The 8,614-nt window shown below is 35.1% G+C and overlaps 1 long non-coding RNA gene across 2 annotated transcripts; it reads right to left on the bottom strand.

Moving 5' to 3' along the window:
- Positions 1–3,928: 3,928 nt before the first annotated feature.
- On the bottom strand, positions 3,929–8,411 carry LOC110877342. Of its 2 annotated transcripts, none has more exons than XR_004866785.1 (8): positions 7,719–8,411; positions 7,417–7,597; positions 7,139–7,349; positions 5,818–6,230; positions 5,645–5,727; positions 4,687–5,136; positions 4,489–4,580; positions 3,929–4,396 (listed from the first exon to the last, which is right to left on the bottom strand). It is a non-coding gene; the product is annotated as an uncharacterized LOC110877342 (long non-coding RNA). The 2 variants fall into 2 exon arrangements; XR_002556961.2 differs by having other exon boundaries at positions 7,139–7,344.
- Positions 8,412–8,614: the final 203 nt, after the last annotated feature.

Below are 8,614 nucleotides of genomic sequence, written 5' to 3'. Positions count from 1 at the left end.
ATGAGAAAGTTATGGCCAAAACCGTACTTAAGGGACTAAAAGCGTCAACGTCGAATTCAGGGCTTTTCGGTTGAGCGCAAAGTTATCCGAGGGCATTACCATGTTGGTAAATGTCCTAAGGTTCTTAAAAACCAAGTTTGGGGGTTTACGGGTCGAGAAAAGTAGCCGAAACATCGCGTACAAGTCCAGGGGCCAAATCTGCCAAACATTGAAAGTTGCTGGTTGCAGACCAGGCCCTTACGGACCGTATGGGGAGGGGCTTGCGGTCCGTAAAGGTTGCCCAGAACCTCAGTTTCGCGAATTCAGCTGATTTGGGTCCGAATTTAAATTGTTTACAGCTCATTCCACCTCCTTTGTACTCCAATCAGCTCCCATGCATGCCTAGGACATCTAAGAACCTCTGCAACCTCTGGAATTCAGCATTTAAACAAGATCAAAGCTCATTCTTGGACATTTTCCATAGTAAACAAGGAGCACTCTTTCAAGAACTCTCAAGAAAAGCTCTCTGGAGGAAATCTGATCAACAAGGCCGACTTCTAGTGTCCACTAAACATCTTTAGGACCATTGTAAGCCTTCAATTCGTTCTCTAATCCATTCTTGTTGTGATTATTAGTAAAAGTCAAACTGGGTGTTCATAACCTTTGACTTTCTGATTAAACGGATTTCTTTCAGTAATTTATCGAATTGAAACTTGTTATAGATTGGTATTTATGTGGGAAACAAACTCTCTAAAGGGTACTAACTGATTCCCACTACATGCATGCTTAATGTCGAGTCAAACCTATTTCTAAAAAGTCAACAGAAGTGATTTTTGCGAAAAATGACATGATTAATGATATAGATGACATGCAACCTGATTGATCATTGAAAATAACTTGTAGCATATATATAAATGTGTTTTAATCATCATCAACTCGAGAATCTATAGTATAGCCACGAATCGGAACCGAAAGTCTTGTAAAACGATTATTTCGTAGACTATCGATTCGGATTCGTACATGCATGTACAAGATCTGTATTGGAAAGTATTTTTGTCTATTTTTAGTTTAGATAAACCTTCTGGAATTTTCGTTGATTGAGTCTATGTTTAGCCTATTCGAATGCTTGTTTCCGGTTTATGCATAAAGTTGACTATTTTGCCCTTTTTGATTTAAAACGGGATTTTTGGAAAAGTGAAAGGATAGAAATCTTTATTTTTATTATATAAACTTGCACCGAAAGTTTCGGATCAGTTGGTGGTCCAGATTGTGAGTTATGGCCATTAGCGTAAACTATATTATAAATTTACATAAACGGTCCTTTTTGCGTAGAACCCGTTTCTGGCCACGTTTTGGTACAAAACTTTTTACCAACTGATTATATATAATATTCTGGGAATTTTGATGATTTTTAAGTAATTTTTGGCTGAACGGATCCTAGATCATCTAGTCATATCGGCTTATGTCGGTTTTGACCGTTTTAGCTATAAAAGGAGTTTTACACATCCGTTTGACCCGAAACCTTTTTCTACTGATTTTGTATGATGAATAAATTATTATAAGACTTCTGGAAATATAAAAATCTCAGATTTACTGTGAAAACCCGAAAACGCCCTTAAATCGTATTTTTAGCGTTTTAAGCGCATAGTAAGCGTTGTACTTGTTTTAAACCTATAAAACTTATACCTACTGATGTAAATCACATATTTTCATATAATAACAGTAAGTATGATATTTTGAACTCAGGTTTCCAGTTTTGGCATTTTTAGCCCTTGTGAAATTACTAAATTGCCCCTACGGTGCATAGTTTGGTTTTAAATGATATATTTGGTATATGGGTCATACCCTACTGATATAATATGTTATATTAAGTATATTTACTGTATGAACCAGACCCGAAACTCAGATTTCTAATTTTACCCTTTTATTATCTTTTAAATGACCAAAATGCCCTTCTAAGGCATAAATTGAGTTTAAAATTTTCCCGGGCAATGTAGAACATAACTTACTGATATAATATCATATTCTAAGCATATTAATTCAGGGAACTCGCATTTGAATCTTTTGGCTACCCGTATCGCCCTTTTCGCGTTCGGTTCGGTTTACGTAACTAGTTTGCGTAAATTGACCGAAACGGGTCAAACGATATCATTTTTATCTCAAAATCCAGAATGTATTTAGTATACCCATATTATACAAGTATACAAACTTGTCGGGTCTAAATCACATTCTATCCGGTCTTTCGCTTAATCGTGCGTAAACCGTATCATTCCAAAAACTAACCGGTCAAAGCTTAAGCTTAAATAAAAGACCGTTAGGAATCTAATAGGTTAATTATAAACCTTTGTTCCAGATTAGGAAGCCCGGTAAAAGCTACCACCACTTATCGTTTGTGACTTATACTTGCTCAGGTAAATACATTTTTGACTTATTTTCCCTATACGGGCTTGGGGTACGGTATTTAAAATACCGCTTGATCGGGCGCACAAGTCCTGCTCCCTATGGGTGTTCAGTCTTGAATAGCTTGTGTGTTTTCGTTTAAACAGTTTTGTCTTACTTAAAGGCTTTGGGGGGTTGTTGACCATGTCCCGGATATCCTTGGCATTATCTTACGAGATGGCCACGACCAGAGCACGGGGTGTAGGCGTACACCCGTCGTGTATAACTCTTTGATGTGGTGTGTCAATTAAATCTCTAGCCCGGACAGTAGATCCCGGGCCACCAGAGATATAAGTGCATGTAATTCGTTCACAAGTTTATATTGAATAAATATCCCAAGTTAATAAAAATATTTATGCCTTGTGCATTTAAATAAATTTTCAATCATTTTCAAAATGAGTCAGTCGATTCACTACGCCAAAATAGAGATACAGTCACACAAAAAAAGTGTGACCATATGTCTTTCGCCTCACGTATTTTTTTCAGGTCAAGTGTGACCAAAGCTCGAGTCATCGTAGGTATTATATGGCCACACACACTTTTTAGTGGCAGTACAACTTGAAAGTGTGGCTAAAGGGTACCAACATTTTTGGTTAAAATCTAACATTTCCTCCATTAAGTGTGGCTAAAGGGTAGCAACGGCCACATGAATTTACTTGAAGTGTGACCTTTACTACTATATAGTCATATAAATTACCCAAAAATTTTGTTTTAGCCACATCAATTAAAAAAGAGTGTGGCAAAAAAGGTTGTTGTAATCAAGCATTTTGCCCATTAAATGTGGCTAAGGGGTAGCAACGGCCACATGAATTATTGTGAGTGTGGTCGTTTCTATTAGATAGTCACATGAACCTATTGTATGTGTGGTTGTTTCTATTATACAGACACACAAACAAAAAACAAAGTGATTATGATATGACTAATGGTTATTTATAGCCATCCGAAATCTTGTAATTTTAGGTGTGACTATTATTTAACCTTGGTCACACATATTTTTTGTCTTATGGCGATTTCTATCATCATGTCACACAAACAAGAAACAAAGTGACTATGGTGTGGCTATAGTCTAACCTATGGTCACACATTTTGTTTTTCCCATGATATTTGCTATAATTTCGTCACACAAACAAAAAACAATGTCACGAGTTCTGGCCGATTCTATTATATAGTTACATTAATTTATTGCAAGTGTGGCTAAAACCGTTTAATAGACACACAACTCTTTTGTAATGTTAAGTGTGGCTATTGTCTAACCTTTGGTCACACATATTTTTTTCCCATCATTTTTGCTATAATTTTGTCACATACAAAAAACAATGTCATGAAGGTGTGGCTAATGGTTATATATAGCCACATGAAATTGTGTAATTTTAAGTGTGTCTATTATCTAACTTTTTGTCACACATAATTTGTTTTTCCATGACATTTGTTGCGATTCCACCACATAATATGATTAGCCATTTTAGTTTCATTTTTTTATAAAATTAGTACAGCAGTAACCACAAGAAAATATAAAAACCAAATAATATTAATTAACAATAATAAACCAAAATCCATACATAAGTTTTCAATTTCAATACTAATTAAAAACATGAACTTCTAATCAAAACCTATCTACAAAAGTTTCAAACGGAATGCCTCTACACATAAACTAAGAACTAATTCTAGGTTGTTGTCTTCGAATCCATATACTCACTGCTTTTAGACTTGAAAGTGTTGCAAATTTATATCCACTTGTTTTGCCTGTGGAATAAATGCTCCAAGATTTGATTGCAAAATCGATGACCAGTCACCCGACATCAATGAGATCCAAGCTTCTGAACTGCTCCATCCCAATAAAAGCATGCCCGAATACATGCTCGCCAATGCAAATACCAAATGGAAAACGGGTACAAATAACTCACAGGTTTTGCTTCTAATTCTTTCTTGTCTTTGAATGATTCTAGTTCCTCCGATTTCAGAAATGGTGATCACTCGCCTGTTGTGAAAGGTGAACTAAAATGTTAGTTTCAAAAATCCAATCTGGAAAAAAAAAGAATGCAATTAATATGATCAAAGTACAACTATTACCTGCTCTCAGAGAAGATGAAGGGGATAGGAATGTTGTCGAAGAACCGGCACGTAGAGCTGAAGAGACTCCTAGTGTGCTTTTGAGCTAGCTCCTGAAAATTAAAACATAGAATGTTTAGAAGCCATCCTCATGATATAACATACTTTCCACAACTGTACATTTGGTAACTTCATTAAAACAACATAGAATGTAACAACCTTTATGATATTGCCGGCTTACTTCATTAACCATGACACCAGAAGACTAGTCTAGTCGAACCTAGATTTAATACCAGCAGCCATGTTGTGATGGTAATCCACCACGGCCCATTCTCAAACCCTCCTCTAAAATCATCCAGAAAAAGCTGCCCCATGATAAATATCACCCCAAACTTGAAATAAACATGTAGTAGGCAACCCTATAACATCATAATCACATTTTTCTACTATAAAACAAAAAAATGATAAAGAATAAGGAAACCTACGTATACCACTAAAGTGCTAAACATTCTGCCAATATATTATACAAGGTGTCATTATTCATCTTCATCAAGAATTCAGTATAAACCCAGCCAGGACCGAAAGACAAACAGACATGATGTCCAACATGTATCTCCGGATTAATGATGAGAATATGGAGTCACAAGATGCTTCTCCACATCCTTTAACCTATATCAGAATAACCGATAGCTCAATAAGGTACCATCTCACTAGTAGATTTTACAAGCAGTTACATCACTGAACAAATTGTAAGTATCAACTATCAAGTCCTATTTTATATATTTTCAATAAAATCTTCTCATTTATATCAGTTAAAAGTTTATGCGCAATAGAAATTACAAGGGTGAAGACATGTGACTGGTAATAGCATCTGACTTGTGGTTGTTCCAATAGCCAAAAATTCTATTGCCATCCACTGCAAATTAGAGAGCTTCCTCTTCAAAAATAGCCAAAAGCATTAAAAAAATAATAATAACTTCACAGCCAATAAAATAATTGTGTTCTATTTACCATCAACTGAATGATAAAGTCACCCCATTTAAAAGAGGCCACTCATCTAAGTTACAATGTGATCTGTTTTCATGAATGCTCGTTTCCTAACTCTAATACTCCCACGTCAGTATTAGCCTCACTATCTTTAACCGAAAGTAGTTGGTTTAAATTAAAGCAGACATACCTGTTTTACATGAATTCTTGTGATTTCCTCACACACCTTCCCACTTTCTTCCCAAATTCATCTCTTCTTTCTCTCCATTCTTTCTACAATCATATCAATAACACAAATAACTTCAGCAATCAATCAATACAAATGATTATCATTAACCAATTAAGTAGCAATATGTTTATTACCGCAGCTTCAACATTTGCAGAGGTGTTCTCATAATCAAACACATCTCCATTAGGGTGTTGCATCTTGGGTGTTCTTATTAAATTATTCCCCTTGACCATATCAAGCGGTCCAGCCACATGACTATATCTTGGGTGTGCTGGTGGAGTAGGTATGCCATTGGCACATTATTTCTGAAACACAATATTCTCTGCACCATAGCATCAACTATTCCCTTCCCAATATCTATACACGACATTGAAGTTGACACTTTGCTATTTCAAATATGAGCAAGAGATTCATCCGCCTCTCGGCTTTGAGAATTTCGACGTTTTCTCTTTCGGAGACAGTTTGCCCATCCCCACTTGCTTATTGCTTCCTCTACTACTTCTCAAGTGCAAAGTAACATTAACACCAAATGCCACAGCTAGTTCACCTAAACCAATATAACCACATCAGATATCAATAAAATATTTAATGCTTAAACTAACAATAATCCCCAATATTACATATATAACCAAATCCACACAAAAAAAAATACTATATACACAACTAGAAGAAAAACCAAAAAATGTGAATTAAAATTTAAAAAAGAAAACAGATGACCATTTATAAACTTGAAGACACAAGCAAACTGTATCGATACCGAACAACCAAAAGCTAAAATTAGAGATACAAAAAGCACAAAGTATAGATAGATTATATCATCATACAGATACATTAAATTCATCAATAATCAAAAATGAGACTTCATAAACAGATTAATCAAACAGAATTCAATACATATATACATACACATAAGCAATCAATTAATCTCAAAATAGAAATAATCAACAAATAATTAGCACTTAGCAGACAATAATTAAAATAATGCTCAAGGCTATGCTTTAAACCTGTATATGGTAAATATAAAAAAAAATCAACATTCAAACAAAAATTGATCTAAAAGATGACAAAAAAGCGTGTAATATCAAATTCTATATATTGAGCCCCTATGTAACGTTATTATACCCAAACTATCAAATATACGACTACCGATCAAATTAATAAACAAGTAAATACAAAAGCCAACCCCCACCATCCAGCCAACCAACACACCTTAACTTTTTTATACCCCAAACACTTCAGTTCTTTCAACACTGATCCAACACCAACAATATCACACTTATAATATCACACTTTTTATTTCCAAAATTCAATTTCTTTGTTTTAATTTTTCAAATTCCGTAATAAACACAGCTAAAATCGCAAAAAAAACACAACAATTAAACCACAAATTATTACCAATAAACATACATTTACATAAAACAAGCCCTAATTTATTAAAAAAAAAAGACACAAAACCTGAATCAAAATCACCACTTTTTGAAGAAGACAAACGCGAGGCCCAACTTTTACGGTTCCAAATAGACGAATAAAGTCAACTAGCACCACCGGCTGTTTTTTCTTCTTTGTTTTGCTTTTGTTGTCTCAGCTCCATGAATTCTTCAACTCCTTTCTGCATCTCTTCACCTTTTGAATCCCAAAATCAACTTCGTATTTTGATAAATCTGCACTTTTGTTTAAAATCAAGTAAGTAACAAAGCATAACAACAGTTTTAATAAAATCATATTGAACATACATGTAAAATCAAGTTCATTTTATGAAAACAAGATTGTTTAGGTTGTAGTATGGAGTCTTTAAAGCTTGTTGGAGTTGCAAACAAGTATGAAATACAGGTTACTGCCTTTGAGCCATGAACTGGAAATTTCCCTTTGAGCAATCCACGTGTTATGACTCGATCCACATTGAACGGACGATGGCTAACACACAATCCAAACATCAAAAATTGGTTAGAACAAATTCAAACAGGAAAATCCACAAATCAACGACATTTAAAAACAATAAATGTTTAATCAATGAAAAAGGAGGAACACAACTTACATGAACAGTGAACCAGACATCTCGATCATCTTGCCCTGAAGCTACTGTATTAGAGCAGGGGGCGGCTTACGTATATGTAGTTGACAACACAGGGGTAAACCCTAATCTGATTCCAAGATGGTTACTCAACAGACGCCGCAGGTTACGAGGGTAATCAATTCCTAATCGATTCATTCGCTTCGTACGTCTGAATGTCCGATTCATTATCCGCCTTTAACACAGTTTCACATTTCTTTCACAGTTTCATAGTAAGGATTGGGCCTTTCAATTTTGGGCCTAGTATAAAGAAAATATATCAGAGATTTAGAGGCTTTTAATTTTGGTGGACGATGAGGATGTGAAGGATGCAGATGTAAAGGATGCGGCCGGTTTTTGGGGTGATGGGGATGTGCAGGTAGGGGGAGGGGTTCGGTGAGGATTATTGAGGTGTTGGTGAAGTGTACGGAATCGATTAATATTAGGTTTTTTTTGGGAGATGAAGTGGTATTGGTGGAGTAAGTGGATAATTAGAAGAAGTTGAGGAAGTGGATGTATGGTGGCATGATATTGAAGAAAAACGATAAGTTTTGAAACATGAAACCTGCAACTACTGGAAGTTTTGGTGAGATGGAGTGTTTTGCAATTGGGGAAGGAGGGAGTAGGGTTTAGAATAGAGATGTAGAGGGAAACTGAAATTTAGCGGTGAAAATCTGAAAAATTTTGAAATTTTTGGACCAAAATTTTAGTGGTTGATAAACTATTATTTACACAAACTAATATATTTATATAGATTTTACATAAATTAATACGTACGGAGGGGGGATAAGCGTTTGTTACCAAGTATATTCGATATCGGTATACATTTTTTTCATTTTTTCGGAACCAGTACCAGTTCGACATTTGTATTTTGGTCTATT

Source organism: Helianthus annuus, chromosome 9 (assembly GCF_002127325.2).
Source record: "Helianthus annuus cultivar XRQ/B chromosome 9, HanXRQr2.0-SUNRISE, whole genome shotgun sequence".
NCBI lineage: Eukaryota > Viridiplantae > Streptophyta > Magnoliopsida > Asterales > Asteraceae > Helianthus > Helianthus annuus.
Note: the sequence above shows the minus strand (reverse complement) of the source record. Positions and strands in the feature narration are given on the sequence as shown.